The 17097-nt window shown below is 41.3% G+C and overlaps 1 protein-coding gene across 3 annotated transcripts in view; it reads left to right on the forward strand.

The window, feature by feature from the left end:
• RAP1A (RAP1A, member of RAS oncogene family) overlaps window positions 1–17097 on the forward strand; it is a 76251-nt gene that overhangs the window by 26117 nt on the left and 33037 nt on the right. For 2 of the 3 annotated variants that reach the window (XM_065404341.1, XM_065404342.1), the window contains one exon: window positions 16202–16262. The exons of the other annotated variant lie outside the window; for it this stretch is intronic. The gene's annotated coding sequence lies outside the window, so the exon portion shown is untranslated. The remainder of the gene's footprint in view (window positions 1–16201; window positions 16263–17097) is intronic. 3 annotated transcript variants of the gene reach the window in all.

Consider the following 17097-nt stretch of genomic DNA (forward strand, 5'->3'; position numbering starts at 1 on the left):
ACATACTGAACTCTGAGCATTACCATTTTTTAAAATTGTAAAACTACCATTCCAATGACGTACATGAAGAACAAAAGCAATCTTCAAATAGCGGATAGTTTTCTTGGCTAGTCATTAGCTTTGCCAAGTGGGTAAATGTGTCCATGGAACTTAGTGGTATCTGATACTCAGAAACAGAGAGTAATTGACCTATTTAAGAGTTATTTAAACTGATTTGTTGTGGTTACCATACATTTTGAGCAAGTAGTGTAACTAGAATGTTGCCATAACCAAATCAATCTTGGCTGAAAGTTCCCTTTTTAAATCAAATAATACATTTTCCACTTGCACTTCACATTGAATTAAACACTTATGAATATGTTAAAGGAAATAATTTAACTACATTATCAAATTGCTTCTTGGCACTGAAGTAGTCTCATGTCTAATTCTGTTACTAAGTCTTATTTTTAAGGCATTATTACTCACCTATGAAGAGTCACTTCTAGTTGAAAATTTTGGCATACAAAGTGTCTGTGCTTCCCAGGAACAAATTTCTGTCAGAATGTCCAAAAAACCACTTGCCTGATGTTTAACTTACAGATGTACAAAAATGCTAATTTGGTCTCTTTGGAGTTCCTGGGACTAAATGGTTTTCTTGTTCTTAAAAGAAAGAATGTAGGCCATTACCTGGACTGAATTTAAAAGGGAAAAAACACCCTATTAACTGAAAAGGTTATATCTGCAGTACAGAGTAAGTAGTCTGCTCTATTGCATAGTAACTGGTTTAACAACTCTTAATACAGTATGTATATGATAGTTAATTGTATAGTTTCTGCATTATACTTTATTCCGTATTGGCTATGACACTGTTGAAAATAACTAAGGTAATAGAGATACTTCTAACTGTGTTACTTTTGAGTATTTGTGCAATTGATTCTTACCACTGCTGTAACTATACAAGATAATTTTATTAAGTGTCAACTGCTACAGAGATGGGGACTGTTACAATAATGCAGATAGACTGTGAGATGAACAGACATCGGTCAAATCATGTTTTAATTTCAATTTGAGAATAGCACTAAAAGTCCACTTTGTTCATTTATTTAAAGTGATTTTTTGTGGTGTTCTTTGCTTCACAAAAATAAATTCATTAACCTCTCAAAGGGTGGAGAATGTAATATGCACATTTAAGTGATGAGAAATTGACTGTAATGATTAAGTGACTTACCAGAGGTGTCACTGAGATCTCTGCCATGGACTCAGCAAATTTTTTTTTTTTTTCATATGAACCATATCTCTGTAGTGTGACTGACGGACACCTTCCCTTCTGTTTATGGTTACACAGACCACTTCCCTTCCCATTCTCGATTGTATAATGTTCTATGGAAACTGCACAATTGCTGACATGAAGAATTCATATTAGGAAAGTATTTAATAGAATTTTAGCTTCTCTTAATACAGTTTACCAGCTGAAAATGAGAAGCCAGCTCTCATGTCCTGCTATCTCTCAGTGGACCAGTAATAGTCCTTAGATTTCAATTTGGGAACCTCAGGTCTTTGGCAAAGCTGAGTGTAGAACTCAGGTCTCCTGTTTCCAGTCCTGTGCTGTAAACACAGACCATCTTTCCTCCTGTACATTTCAGTATGCAGCTCTTTAAGAAGAGTGGGCTTGAAGTTTTAGTACAGTGCTGATCAAGACAAAACTTCCCATTCCAAAAATGGTGGATTTTAGATTGGGGCGGGAGTATTTGTGAGAGTAGAGATGAATTTTTGGAGGAAATCATAAGAAATTTTTCATGACTTGGTTTATAGTAACTTTGAACTTGGCATGTGATCTGTTCGTATGTTCAAAATTAAACAGGCTTGTTTATAGTAATAGTTGCAATGAATCACTCTTTAGCTCCAAGGTAAAAATAACCAGAACATGTGGCTGTAATGTTCCAAGAGTCTGCCCATCTCTCCGAGGGAAATAGAGAAAGTGACGTTTGTTTCTGTAGTATAGACAGCTTGAAGGAACTGATGGCAGTTTAATCTACAGGCATTCATTTAAATGTCTCTTTATCCCCAAACTCTAAAACACTGGCAACTTATTTCCATTTGAAAATTTAAATATTTTGGTTTCAGCACAGACGTATGCTACCAATAATAAGAGGGTGTTACAAGTGATGTGAAAGCCAGAGTACAAAACGGAGGTAGTATCTATTTTTTTTCCTGCCAATTTGGTAAATGTTGATGCTTGCTCTCCTTCCACTTCCTTTCCTCCCTTCAGCTGATCTGTATCTCCACAGTGCCACAATATGAGCCTTTCAAGTGAACAGCAGAGGACTGAAATACTGAGTAATAATCTTGGTTTGCAGTGCAAATACGTGTAGAAGCAAAATATTTGGTGGTTATGTTGTTGTTCTCTGTAGGAGTTGATGTTTTTGCTGGGTTTTTTTGGTGTCTGCCTTTCCCTTTTTCCCTCCCCCACACTTTTTAAAAGTAGGGTTGTAGGTCTAATTTTTGTAAAGGTTGCAGTTCTTCAGGAAAAATGCAATCCACAATGTTTAATTATAGCATCACTGTCTGCAAGCTTATAGTTGAGTCTGTGTCAGCACTTTGATTCTAGCTCCCTATTTTCAAGTATATGTTACTCAGCTATGAGCAAATTCTTGTAGCAAAAGAACCGTATACATAGTCTTGGCCTGAGTGCAGATTCTTTTTATGCCATGTTTGGCAAATGTTGAGTTCAAAGTGTAATGATTTGCCAGTGTGATTTGAATGCTACTTCCATTGAAAGTAGTCTATATTTTTATTTTGATGGTGCTCATGCTTTTGGTATTTTGAAGGAGTCTGGTAGTCAGCACTTCCAAAAAGGAATAATTTGAAGACTGTTAAATCTGCATCTACACTAGCATTTTTTCCTATGTTTTCTCATGCAGGGTAGCAGTAATGGGAGCCCTCATGTAAACAGAGCTCCATGTGGCCACAATTATTTGTAATGTAGTCTTATTATGTGTAGGACTGTATAACAGAGTATTTAAAATGGCAGCTGCCAACTGAAGCCTGAGATCCTAGTACTCTCATTGCTGTTACTAACTGGTGGTAGCACTTGTTGGAAATTTAAAGAAAATGTCTCAGGCCCCTATCTGCAAGGAGGACGCTGGTGCCCCATAGCAAGGGTAGGGACCAGGGGTCGATAAGGTCTGAAGAGACACTGTCAACTTGAAAGTTGGTATTTCTCTCTTGCTGTGTAGAAGACTCATGCAAACAAGGGAAACAGAGTGGGGCCCCAATCTTATAGCTGAGCACGTGGGCAGACTGCTTCGCCCTCATGGAGCCCCATTGACTTTGTTGCATCTCTGAGGATCCCACTAATCTGCCCGGGCACTGTTGTTTGTAGGATCGGGGCCCTGCACAGATGAAAGGGACACCAAGTGTACTCAAAATGCTGTCAAATGCACGAAGAAAACAAGCTGAACAAAACCAAGGAAAATGTTGTCTTTTGGACACCTTAGGTATTACCCATAACAAGTAAAAACAAAAACAAACATTTACAAGAATTTTTTTAATGAACCCCTTGAACTTAACCAGAGCCAGTACAATTAAGTGAGCTGTTGTCTACCTATCATTTAAAATTGAGAGGACCTGGTTGCGTGTTATTATTTTAATATCCTTCAAAGCATTTAAAAGGCTAATATTTAACCGTGATAGAATGCTGCAAGTGTACAAAGAGCTTTACAAAAACCCAAGGTAATTTCCTCAGGTCAGGAGCCTTGTCTTCCTAATTCGGATGAATTTTTGTACAAAAGATGAAGGCCTGGAATACATAGTCTGTGAGGGGCCAGATTATTAAGAGTGGTTTTAAACGAGAGGGATGGGTCCTGGCGCAGAGGAAGTGGGCATGAAGAAAGGATAAATGTACAGTAGGGAAAAATCCTACCGTGGTGTGGGATAGCTTGGTTGACTTACTACATTTGAGGGATGGAAAGACTCATTATTCTGTAAATGGGGCACAAAGGTTGAAGATGTGTTGGGAACAGGACAGTGAATGGCTAGGAGCGCGTGCACGCTCTCTCTCTCTCTCTCTCTCTCTCTCAAGGACGGAGTCAGTAGGAGCTAAACTTTACCTTTTCTTGTTTCCAGTTCTTTGAGGAAAATATTAGTTTTCTGCCTATGTAGTTTTTATTGGGATGAGAGAAGAAACATAATTAGTTGGCTGCACCGTGATATTACACATGCAAAGCAAGGCTTTCTTTAGCTTCGGCAGAAATTGAAAGTGCTGTAACTAGAGGGACCTGCACCCTTGTCATCCTTTAGGCAAGGACTGTTACCCCTGTCATCAGCCTATGGCTTTGGATGGAGCAATCTCAAAGGGTTACAGCTGCTAGATAAAGATGCAAACAGGGTGGGGGAACTCTTGCTGCATCAATCAAGGCGGAAGGGAGTACAGCTTACCCAAACCAGGGAGAGCAGGTTGGGAAAGCTCCCGTCTGCTTTTAGAAGAGGAGGGGGAGCTGTGCTGTTTGCAATAGTGTTTTGGCAGCCTGAGCAGCCTTCAAAGGGAAGGTCCTGGCAACATGAACGGATGGTTATGTAAAGAGATGCAGTCTCATCTGGGAAAATAGCCATAACTGGGTCTGTCTTTCCATACCCAAATGACAAGCTCATTCAGGGTACATCCACTCAGGAATCTTTTGAGGTCAGGATTCAGTTCCTATCTTCCTCCACCTTCAGATAGGGAAGTGGCACGTTATTGTTAGTCCCTGACTTTCTATTATTTGTATGAGGAGTACCTAGTAGCCCTTATTTTGGGTGCTTAGTGAGAGAGAGTCCCTACTCCAAAGAGTTTACAATCTAAATAGGCAGGAGGAGCTGAGGCGCAGACAGATGAAGCGACTTGCCCAGTATCAGACCGAGAGGCTGTGGAGCAGCTGGCAATTGAACCCAATTTCTAGGCCAATCTTAACAAGCAAGACGACCCTTCATCTTCAGTGGTTTATGGCTGGTTCAGTTATTAGCTAACATGTTGACAAATTCTTGTTTCTTTAGCAGAAAGTCAAGTGTGATTTCACAAAAAAAAGGTCTATAACTATATTCCCAATTTTACTAAGTTCCATTGACTAAAATAGTACTTCCTAGTGAATACTGCTCTTTGCTTTATTAATAAAAAACACTTCACTCTTATACAGTGCTTTTCATCTGTAGAGCCTATAGCACTGGGCAAAGGTGAGCAGGATCACTGTCCCTGTTTTACATTTGGACAAACTCGGGCAGAGAAGTAAAATAACTTGCCCAAGGTTACATGACAGGTCAGTAGCAGAGCTGCCCACTCACCTATACACGGAATACAATTGGTGTGTTAAGTTACTGTTCATTCATAGAAAAACTGCATATTTCTCTTGTAGAGATGAGAATGTGTTCTTTTTAAAGTCTCTTGGAAGATTACATAAAACAATTTTGATAAGTTAGTTCGCAGATGGCATAGCATAAATTAGTTTTTCACTTGGCAACTTTAATCTACCATGTGGCTTTGCTACAGTCTCTGCACATTAAGATTAATCAGACAATTGAGCCATAAACTTAAAATATTTTGCCCCAATTCAACTATTCTCATGAGCTCCTTGTAGTAAGTAAACCTGGTTTGCATCTCTCAAAATGCATTGGACACAATAAAATAATTGTGAATCAGGTTAGTAACACAAATGGTGGCTTAAGTATAACTTAGAGCAGCGTTTCCCAAACTTGGGACTCCGCTTGTGTAGAGAGAGCCCCTGGCGGGCCGGGCTGGTTTGTTTACCTGCCCCGTCCGCAGGTCCGGCCGATCGCGGCTCCCACTGGCTGCGGTTCGCTGCTCCAGGCCAATGGGAGCTGCGGGAAGCAGCGCGGGCCGAGGGACATACTGGCCGCCGCTTCCAGCAGCTCCCATTGGCCTGGAGCAGCGAACCGCGGCCAGTGGGAGCCGTGATCGGCCGGACCTGCGGACGCGGCAGGTAAACAAACCGGCCCGGCCCGCCAGGTGCTTTCCCTAAACAAGCGGCGTCCCAAGTTTGGGAAACACTGACTTAGAGACTTCAACCATCAAATATTGTATTGGGTGCATTTACATATTTTAAAAGCAAAACATGCAACCTAGTGACCTTTGACTCTGGGGAGAACAAAAACCATGGGAGACGAATAAATATTTAGCTTTGTCCATTATGCATAATAAACGCTCAGAATTTTAGAACAAAATATTTCCATCTGCCTGAGTATTGTTTGAATAGTTTCAATTGACAGAAATGGTTCAGTATTCTGATCTGTTCAGATGTGGCCACTTATAAAACTATCCATTTGATGTGTACTTGAAGCTCAGTGGAAGCATTAGTCACCGTTCTCAGTATCGTTTCCTGCTCTGTTTTGGCTGTCTTATCTGGTTAATAGCACAGCATGTTTAAGACGCAAGGTTCGCTTCAGTAAGTAGGAGTTTAAATATGAGTAGCTTCCTCTACGTTCCTGCCCCTTCACCCCCACTTTTTTTTAAGCCAAGTTACTTGTGTATGACTCATTTTTTTTTTAGTGACTAAAATAAAAAGAACGTGCTCATCTGGAAGCTGTAACTCAGTCTTCAGAGAGATTTTTTTCCCTTCATGGGTCATTTTTCTAGGGTGAAACTCACTCTAGTACAGAGGGGCCTCCTTGTAGCACCTCAGCTCCAATTCAGACCTCCAGCTGAGGTCTAACTGGGGTTGGAATGGTGCAGAGGACTTTGGGGTGAGTTTGGACCTTGGGAGTTGTTTAGCTGTTTTTATGCACAGACTAGCAGACTTTGCTGAAATCTGCTCAGTTCATCCTTCATGGAAGGGCACAGGTAATGATTTGCTCTCGAAGGGCCCTCTTCAGAGTGAGAGTGTAGTTGGTATCTATGGCTTCTTCGCTGAGCCTGACAAGAATAGTTGTGCCCACATTATCCACTAGAGAAAATGGACTGACATCAGTAACTCATTACAAAGAGGAAATCCAAATGTGTCCGGACACTTGCCAGTGTTTAAAGGGTTATAGGGTAGATACTGCTACTGTACCTGAAATTACTGCTGTAGCTCTTCCTGGCTTATATAGTTTGGAGAGGAAATCTGAGACAGTTCATACCAGCTGAGCCTCCAAGTGGGTGGGCGGGTGGGTGTGACATTTCAAGAGATTTGAATTGGACTTAACGGCTGTAAACTTTTAAACTAATAACTTGCAAAATCCTGACAAAAATGGAAAAATCATTCTGTTTTGGGTTACTCTGAATCTGGGTCACTGCACGCACCAAACACGCTCCTTTTTTGATCCCCACCTGTCTGCTTCATGCCATTTCTAGTCAGTTTCATGTGTTGGAGCTATTCAGAGCTGAGGAACAAGTGCATAAACTGGGAATGCTGAAGGAATGTTAAATGGTTGGGATTCAGGGAGTGATGTGCCAGGAAAAAAAAAAAAGCTTTATTTTGTTGTTGTTGCAAATACTAACAACCTGAAAGGCCTAGGTATAATATGTGCAAGCTGACATCACTGAAATATCATAAACTGCAGATTAGTAATACTTCCGAGATTTGATATTGAGAAGACGTAAGCAGTAAGATACTGTGGCTGGCTTTCAGAGGTACTGAGCCTTCTTCGTTGGGAGTTGCCATGTACCCAGCATATCTAAAAATCATACTCGCTATTCATAGTATTGCAAGTACTGAGAAATGCAGTGAACCAATGCAAGTAGAGGATTCTGCAGTTATTCAGAAACTCAGTCAGTATGATATAAACTGAATCTATAGATCTTTTAAAACTGGCTTTTCTCTGGAATAAGTCTTTATTGGAGGAGAAGGTTTCTTCTTGACACATGAGTTTTGTCTCCAGTTGTATGGAAACAAGGGACACCTCAGAACTTTCTTTCTTGGGCGTGGACCCACTAAGTTTATCCCTGTGCGATTCCAACAGGAGAAACACTTCCAGAGTTGTAAATATGACCTGCTCTGATTTTCAAGATCTAAGCCTTCACTCAAAACCCATTCAGAATTTCTCTTAAGCTAACTTTCAGCACCATAGATTATTTACCATTATTGAACATAGCCATACTGTACGCTTCTATGACCTGCATTTGGACTGACAGCTGTTTCATTTAAAATGAAGACATGATTCTTTCTCAAAATATGTTTCTTTCTCTCTTTATTGAAAGTTGTTATTCAATAGTGACTAGTGGGTCTTAGGATTTAAACTTCAAAGGTGTTTTCCCCTCAATCATTGTATTTGAGACCAAAGATGACTCTTGCAGCCATATTCTCCTGTGTAAAATCCAGAGGCTATTGACGTGGTCTTTTTCAAACTCATTCTCATAACACATTCTTGTTGATAACTCATGATTTTGAATGTTGACATTTTGGCTTGTATTTTTTTTTTTAACCTAGGATATACGAGGGCAGCATATTAATAGCAAAAGTGTATACATTGGGGCCGGGGGGGGAGTATAGACAAGGATATAATCTTAGGACAGGACCAAGAGCCAGGGACTCCTGATTTCTTATCTCAGCTCTTCCACTAAGGCCTTGGCTACACTTGCAAGTTACAGCGCTGTAAAGCCTCCCCCAGCGCTGTAACTCACTCCCCGTCCACACTGGCAGGGCACTTACAGCGCTGTATCTCCCTGGGCACACTGCTGCAGGCAGGGCCGGCTCCAGGCACCAGACGAGAAAGCACATGCCTGGGGCGGCATTCTGGCCAATTTTGGGGCGGCCAGCCCAGCCCTGCAGGGACATGAACTAGCGATCCCCGCCACTCACCGTGCCGCCGGGCTCCCCGGGACACGCCACTCCCCACCGCCTGCATCGGCCTCCGCCTCCCGTGCCGCTCTGAGCCTGGCCCGGCCGAGCCACCTTTAAAGGAGCGGCTGAGCCAGCACCTCCTGCAGCCCCCAGGGGCTCCGCCTGCCCGGCCGAGAGAGGCACCACAAGGCCGGAGGGCTACCCACGGTGCCGCCCTTCACCCCCCTGCAAGCTGCCTTGACCGCCCTCCACGTGCTCCCTGCGGCTGCCCTTTTTTTTTTTTTGCCTGGGGCGGCAAAAAAGCTAGAGCCGGCCCTGGCTGCAGGTACTCCACATCTTCGAGAGGAATAACAGCTGCAGCGGAGTGGCTACGACTCACGGGTGTGAGTGTAAACGCTTGCAGCGCTGTACTAATCACCTTGTCAAGTGGCCAATCCTCTCCATTGTTGTGACCAGCTGCAGGAATGTGGATGTGCCCGTTTCAAAGCTCGTACCACAGAGAAAAGCAAACAGTTTGCAGCTTGCTTTGAGTGAGTGAATGAATGAGCAGGGGGCCGGGAGTTCGGAACTTGCAAAATAGAGAGCTGACATGCTCCAAAAAGCACACTCTCTCCCCCCACACTCCCTGTCACAATCCACCCCACCCCCCCCCCCGTTTTGAAAAGCACGTTGCAGCCACATGAATGCTGGGATAGCTGCCCATAATGCACCGCTCCCAACACAGCTGCAAATGTTACAAGTGTGGCCACACCACTGTGCTGGCAGCTGTCTGTGTGGACAGACTGCAGCGCTTTTCCCTACTCAGCTGCACGAAGACAGGTTTACCTCACAGTGCTGTACAGCTGCAAGTGTAGCCAAGGCCAAAGTCTCTTTTCATGGCTTTGGGCAAGTTGCTTCACCTCTGAACTTCTGCTTCGTCTGTATAATGAGTATAATAATACTTACCTATTGCACTGGGAAGGTTTTGAAGATATTAATTAATGTTTGTAAATTATTTTGAGTTTTTGAGCTGGGAAGTGTTAAACATACAAATTCTCAAATGTTACCAAAGCCCTACTATTAGAATGTACTGCATTTAAATTGCTATTAGATTATTTTAACTTTTAAGCAGATACCTAAACAACTAAGTGCTTTAAGACTTTTTTGTGGAGTATGGTTTGGATAGTTAGAAGTGCCAGCTCTTTATCTTTTTGAATTTCCTCTGAAAAATTGTTACGACAATGTGAATTTCAATCTACAATAAAATAATTAAAGCTAACATAAATCAGGAAAAACATGGTCTGTAAATGCACACCTGCAGACACAACAACAAATAGCTGTTGTTGGTAGACACACATGATACAAACTGAGCCCTCTGCACTGCAGGCCAGAGATTATGAAAAGCATCCCATCTGTTACGTTGAATTGTTTACATTTTCCCAAAGTGCAAATTTGGTATTTGTAAAAACAAATTCAGTAGTAGATGAGAAGGGCATGGACACAATGAGGAATATTTTCAAAGATAGAATAGGGGAGTTAGGTACCCAACTCCTATTGATTTTTTCAGTAGGAGGTGGACCATTCAACTGTCCTTTGGGCCTTGGAGGATATTCCTTATAGTGTAAAAAGATACCGTACTTAAAATGAATACTTAAAATCAAGGGACAGCAATAGAGGTGAATGTCTCTATTGGGTAGAAATTGATGGTATTGAAGAGTGAAAGGCATTGCAGAAGGGAAAGGAAAAGAACAGGGCTTTGGAAGCGTATCTGGGTTTGAGAATAAACCTAGCTACTGAAAGGTTGGTGCAAATAACTCTGGACAAAAGCAACAACATACCATACATCTTTGGCCAGTAAAGCTCAGTACAAGAGGAACAGCAGGCAGGCTATTTAAACATTGATTTTACAATGATTCATTGGAAGAGAGAATGTTACTGTCCTCCACAGACTGGCATAAAATGTTTCAAGCAGGTATCTGGACTATAGATTTATTTCTATCATTTTCTGGTGGTTGAAAAACAGTAGGTGTCAGTGTCCATTGAAAGAGAATTATTTCTGTGGGATTTCTGTATAAAACTAAACATTACGCATATATTAATTAACTTGTGCTAGTAACGGAAACTTCTAAAGAAACAGGCAGCGGGATTAGCACATAAAAAGCTGCCCTGAGGGAGTTTGTGGTCATGGAACTTCTCCTCTGGTTAACATGACATGATGAAGACTGGATCGGAATGCAATTCTGAGCTGCTGATACCTTTTTGATGTGCATACCAAGGGTGTTTTACAAGATGCTTGGTAACTAGAGAGGAAACATAGGGTCATTTTAGGCTTATATCTGAATTATAGGTATATGTTACCCAAAGCAAGGTGATAAGTGCTTGAGGATTCTCTTATTCTCTCAAAACCGCTAGACTTGTAGATCATAATTAGGCTGATCATCATCAATACGGAGGCTCCCTCAGTTGGCTGGATGGTTGGATGACAGAGTGAGAGAAATACTACCTCAGAAATGATATGGCCCTGTCCTGTAAAGTTCAGGGGCAGACTTTGCCTTAATAAGACTGTGTGTTATTGTACTAAATACAAATGGCTTGTATGCCTGGAAGTCCATGACGTTGATTTTTCTTCTCTCCCCCCTGCCCCGAGAGAGGCTCCAAGTTGGGAGCAAGAATGGTCCAGTGGATACAGCACGGCCTAGGCCATAGGGGAGACAGGTTTATTTCCCTGCTCCAGCACGGACCCTCCTGCGTGACTTTAGTCAAGACATTTCGCTTATCTGTGCCCGAATTCCCTATCTGTAAAATGAGGATGATGATGCTTCTCTTTCTCAGAGTAGTGTTGTGAGGATCAATACATGGAAAAAGATTGTGAAGCACTTTTAGATCTACTGATGAAAAGTGCTAATTAAGAAATAGGTATCATCATTATTAATAATAATTTTGTACCTTATTCTCATACTATCATTTAATTGCAAGTGCAGTTTTGTAAGTGCATTTGCTAACATTTAGCCATCTAAATACCCAATTTTAAGAGACAAATAGACACAGAACAACCAGTTTTTGAATGTGCTGATGACCACCATGGCTTGAGATATAGAGAAGTATTTCTTCCTTTCTATCCAGGCACAAGTACAATGTCCCATCAACACTACAGTACTAACCACACTGTGGGGTAGAAGGGATATAACAGTTTTTATTTATAGTGTGGAAGTGGCATCACAACCATTCTAGGAAATCCATCCCTAAATTTCTATAACTGGGCTGTCACATCTACGTTGCAAACAAAAAGCCATGTTAGAATGAGTGCTTGAGGAGTTCTAGACAAGGTTGATTTGTAGAATGGGACTTTCAAATACATGCTGACCTAAATCTACTCCCATCGAAATCAATGGGAGCAAAGTGAGGCCAGTCCTGAGTGTTGTTGACAGTCCCATCCATGCAAGGCCTAAATCGAAATACCCTTACCTCTGATCTCTTGGGCGTTGGAGTGGGTGCGTGCACTTGGGGAGGAACATAGTCCTGTTTCAACATAAACATTACAATTCCACAGCATTAAAAAGAAAATGCCTCCAAGGCTTTTCAGTGTTTCTGACCCTGTTAGGGGCTCTGTCTGCTCACTAAATACTTACTGCACCATTTCCCAAACTCCCGCTGACAGTGATGGTAGTGGCCTATGCACAGTGAGGGAGGAACAGACGCCTCAAAATTGGGTGATTATTTTGCAGTTTGTTCTGGTGAAATTAGGCTAAGACAAAGCAATTTCGGTTTACCTTCTGACTCGGGGCACACATCACACTGTAACCCAGATGTGGCTCTCTTCTTTAACTCCCAGTCTAATTGTACTCAGGACAGCCAAGGGCGAGGGGTGCTGTGTGGGCCGTGCAGTCGCCTCCAGGAAGGGAGTTTCTAGTGGTGTTCAGCTTCAGCAGTTGCCTTGCTTGGCTCCAAAGAAAATCCTTTTCACTCATGTACCAGAAACCTGATGGCAGTGATGTAGCTTGTGTGTGGGGAGGTGGTTGCCAAGTATGAGGAAGTGGGATCTGAAGAGAATCTGAGCACGGTGGAAGCTTGTCTGTTCAATACGTTTGTTTCTAAAAGGGCTGCTTATAAAGAGGTGCTGGGAGGTTAAAATTTAAAATTTTGTTACTAATAGCACTGCATTAAAACTAGATATTAGGTCTGTTTTTCACTCTCTATGCTACTTGATTATACTTTGCACTTTGCTCCAAGAAACTATTCAGTTTCACTTTCTGGTGCATTATCCTAATGCTGCAGTAACTGATGGCAAGTGCTGCAGGAAAACAGTTTAAAACAAAAATGTTTTTTGTTACTTTTTCTTACAGCTGGAGGTGAATGGTCCTATTCTGTCTTACACCAACTGAGGATCTGGACCAACATTTTTATTAATAGACCCAAAGTCATGTTGTGGGGCTAAACCAGTGGTTCTCAAACTGTGGTTCATGGAATCACTTGTGGGTGGTCCATGGAGCTGCAGCTGTTCCTGTGGTGAAGCATCTTTCAGTCTTCAAGCAGTTTCCTGCTAAATATAGCACAATTCAGGATTCCGCAAATCAGTCTGGACCGGTTTACACTAAGAATTAATTTGGCCTTTTGCATTTCCAAGAGCTTTTGGGATCCAATAAACTCAAAAAACCTAAGCATCTCTCTGCACAGCTGTTTTGTTTATTTCAATGTTTCTTTGGTGAAGAGACAAGTGCGATTCAGTTTAGACTCCCAAAATTAAAGGTCACAAACCTTTAAAGAAAGCTAACCATCTGAACGTTGGATGCAGGCTATGGGGGGTGGGGGGAGAGGGAGGAGGATGATTCGGTATTAAGTCTAAAGTCCTAGTCACAAAGAGGAAATAAACAGCACAACTCTAAAATACTGGAAATATAATGAAGCATTGTTTTTTTTCCTAATGTTGTCTCCTTGATATTTACTGAATACTGTTTCAGATAACCAAGCGCCACAGGGAAGTTGCCTGACTTGAATTGGGACAGTTGGATGGGAGGTAACCTATGAATTGATATGGAGGCATGCACCATAATAAGAAAAACTTTGAGAACCACTGTCCCTAAGTACCCACCAGTCTTTTTTTCTTTTTTAAGAGCCTTTTGGCTTGTAAGTCTTGTTTGTGAGGAGTCACAGGGCAAACTACAGTATAAATAGAGCTATATACAAGTTGTGGTGTCCTGTAATGTAATTTCACACCTGCAAGATTGTAGTATACAGAGTTGCTGTGGACTCAGGCAATAATGGAGTACAGTGTTGCCAACTCCATTGTTCAAAAATTGAATTAAGCCCCAGAATATCATGAGATTTCAATATATATTGGGCTTTTTATTTGTATTTTGGTTTTAGAGCCTTTGGCTGCACTTGGGTACAGAAAGGGGGGTAAAAAAGAAGAGAGACTTCTGGAGCCCTCAGATTACATGAGCAGAGGCAATAAGAAAAAAAATATGATATCCTGAGTGGCACAAACACTGGCACCATAGTGTGAATTGTTTGTGTGTGCTTGTGGAAAGGAGAAAACCAGGTAATTCTTGGAAGTTACAATACTTGCTCTGAAGCATGAGCGTCATGTAGTTCTCAATGTGCCCTGCTAGCTTCTAAAGCGAAGGTCCAGTTTTGCCCTCCCCAGTTCTGTGGGTTAGAAATCTTCTGAAGGCCTAATTGCAGCTCCATTGGGATTGGAGAGCAATGCTGTATCTGTAAATCCAGCTGTTGGAAAGCATGGTATCTTGGCATTCCTTCAGTTCAGTGTTTGTTTATTGCCTTTGTTGGTTGGCCAGTGTTTTTCATTGGTTTTTGCTCGAAAGACTGACTAATATCTGGTTATGGAGCAGCTGAATATTTCATGGCCTTTGCCTGACACTGTGGAGTTGATTTTAAGTTTAAAAAAACAAAAACCTTTGGAGTTTTTTAGGGAGTAAATATTGGAACAAAACATAAAGCAATTGATAGAAACACTTTGTAAAAACCTTCCTTATGTTGTAGCACTGGTTTAGTATAACACAATACTTTCTATACAGTGTCCGCTTATTTAGCAATTTGCATAATGTGATGTAAAAATGAACAGTGGGAGGAGGTAGGCTGGTGAGAACAGCATCAAATTATTTAGGCTTGCTATAAAACTATGTTGTTCCATTGCAATTTGGGGAAGTGTGTTGCTCTCTGAGCTTCTGGAAACCTCTGTCTAGGAGCATTGTACTTTTAATTTCTCTTTAGAGAGGAGCTTAATGACCACGATAATGATTCAGTTCCTTAATTATATGTATTACAGTAATTGTATAAAGTGTTTTATGACTAAGCTTGCAAGTCATACCATAAAACTATTTTCTACTATTTGTCTTTTCCAAATCCAATATACGTTGTCTCCAATTTCAAAAGCATTTTCCATGGGTGATTTGAGAAGATCACAAATGCAGGGGACTGGTCAACTATATTCACTTTCAGGTTTTCTAATTGACCCTGGCCTCTGGGGGATGTGCTTAACAGTAATGGTTTTGTTTAGAAAGGGACCAAGAGAAGGCTATGTGTTCAAGGCTCTTCCTTGGGTCTTTGTTCCCAGGTCTGCTGTGTTGAGGAGCTCTGCAGGACTAGTACGGTCTGTCCTTGGGAGGTGAAAGGGGAGAGAAAAATTAGGGACTTGGAAGACCTTGCAAAGGTTGAAGATAAACCCATGGTTATTTAACCTCTGCATTTGGCACTGGGACAACTGCTACTGAAATACTGTGTCCAGTTCTGGTGTCCACAGTTGAAGGACGTTAATAAATTGGAGCGGGTTCAGAGAGGAGCCACAAGAATGATTAAAGGATTAGAAAACATACCTCATAGTTACAGACTCATGGAGCTCAATCTATTTAGCTTAGAAAAGAGAAGGTTAAGGAGTGACTTGATTAGTGTATAAATACCTACCTGGGGAACAAATATTTGCTAATGGGCTTTTCAGCTTCACAAAAGGTACAACATGATCTAATGGCTGGAAGTTGAAGCTAGACAAATTGCAGACGAGAAATAAGATGTAATTTTTTTTAACAGTGAGGGTAATTAACCATGGAACAATTTGCCAAGTGTCCTGGTGGAGTCTTGACTGTTTTAAAATCAAGATTAGATGTTTTTGTAAGAGATCTCTAGGAATTATTTGGGGGAAGTTCTGTGGGCACAGGTGGTCAGATTAGATGATCACAGTGGTCCCTTCTGGTCTTGGAATCTGTGAATCTATTATTTAACATGTGTTAAAACAGTCAAACTTGCATCATTCCAGAGGTGATGCCAATGCACCTGTGTGTGTTTGGGGTAGTTTGATTCCAGTAGCCAAAAGTTGTTCTGAGTTCATTTGATGGAACAAAATAGTTTAATGGCTTGAAATTCAAACCAAAGCCATGACTGCTCTGTAAACTGTATGGTACAGTATCCTTTTAAAAAGTGTTTTGAAATATTTTAAACTGCATATTTTTTTTTTTTTTATCCTTTCAAATCTGCTGTAGGGAGCTTGGAAAAAACCTCCAGTAGGGCTGTTAACACTGATGAGAGATCTTGTATGCCAAGGTATGCGCTTTTCATGTTCTCAGCATATATTCAAATGAAATTGCCAATTATGAAAGTGTGGGGGTTGGAGAAACAAGAGGGGAAGGTTTAAGAATTACTAAATGTCTAATACAAGTGTGTTTAAAAAAAAAAAAAAAAAAAAAACCCTCTGTGTGTTTCCTGCAGTTACAGAAAGTTGGAGGTGTGTTTTTACTTCTATCTTCATTCACAACGTTGCGAGCCATGCACTTGTGAAGGCAGCTCTGTATTCTTTAAGGGGCAATCAGCAATGTGGATACTTGCTATGCTTTTAAAAAAAAAAAAGTCCTTTGTCACTGTCTTGCTTAAATGGGGGCACGTCTTCAGTCATGCTGCACGTTTCACCAGGATATGCAAAATCATCAAACCACACTTCTGCCTAGGCCTCCACACACCAAGCAACACACACATATACCTAATGTTACTTGTGGCTCCGTCAGCAGTTGCTGGAGGAAGGGGGAACCAACCAAATGTAAGCCGCCTTCTTCAAACATATAAAATTGTGCTCAAACAGTTATGTTTGAAAGAGCTTGTGTCACATTTCAGGTTAGTGTGAAATTCTTACACTCAACATCTGTTCAGTGGTGGGTTTGCTTATTTTTCCACCGGGCGCAGGTTAGGAATTTCCTGGAGAGTGGCTAGAGTTTTTTGAGGGAGTAGAAAAAGGGGTTGGACCAGCTGTCAGTTCCAGAAGGGCTTCCCAAAGACTGTCTTTGTATTTATATAAAGTCAGAATTATTTAAATCCTCTTAATGGCTGCAAGGAAATGCTTTTGAAAATAGAGGCTGTCTGACACATGTCTTAATTTTTTTGGTCT

This window comes from Emys orbicularis, chromosome 4 (genome assembly GCF_028017835.1).
Source record: "Emys orbicularis isolate rEmyOrb1 chromosome 4, rEmyOrb1.hap1, whole genome shotgun sequence".
Taxonomy (NCBI): Eukaryota; Metazoa; Chordata; order Testudines; family Emydidae; genus Emys; species Emys orbicularis.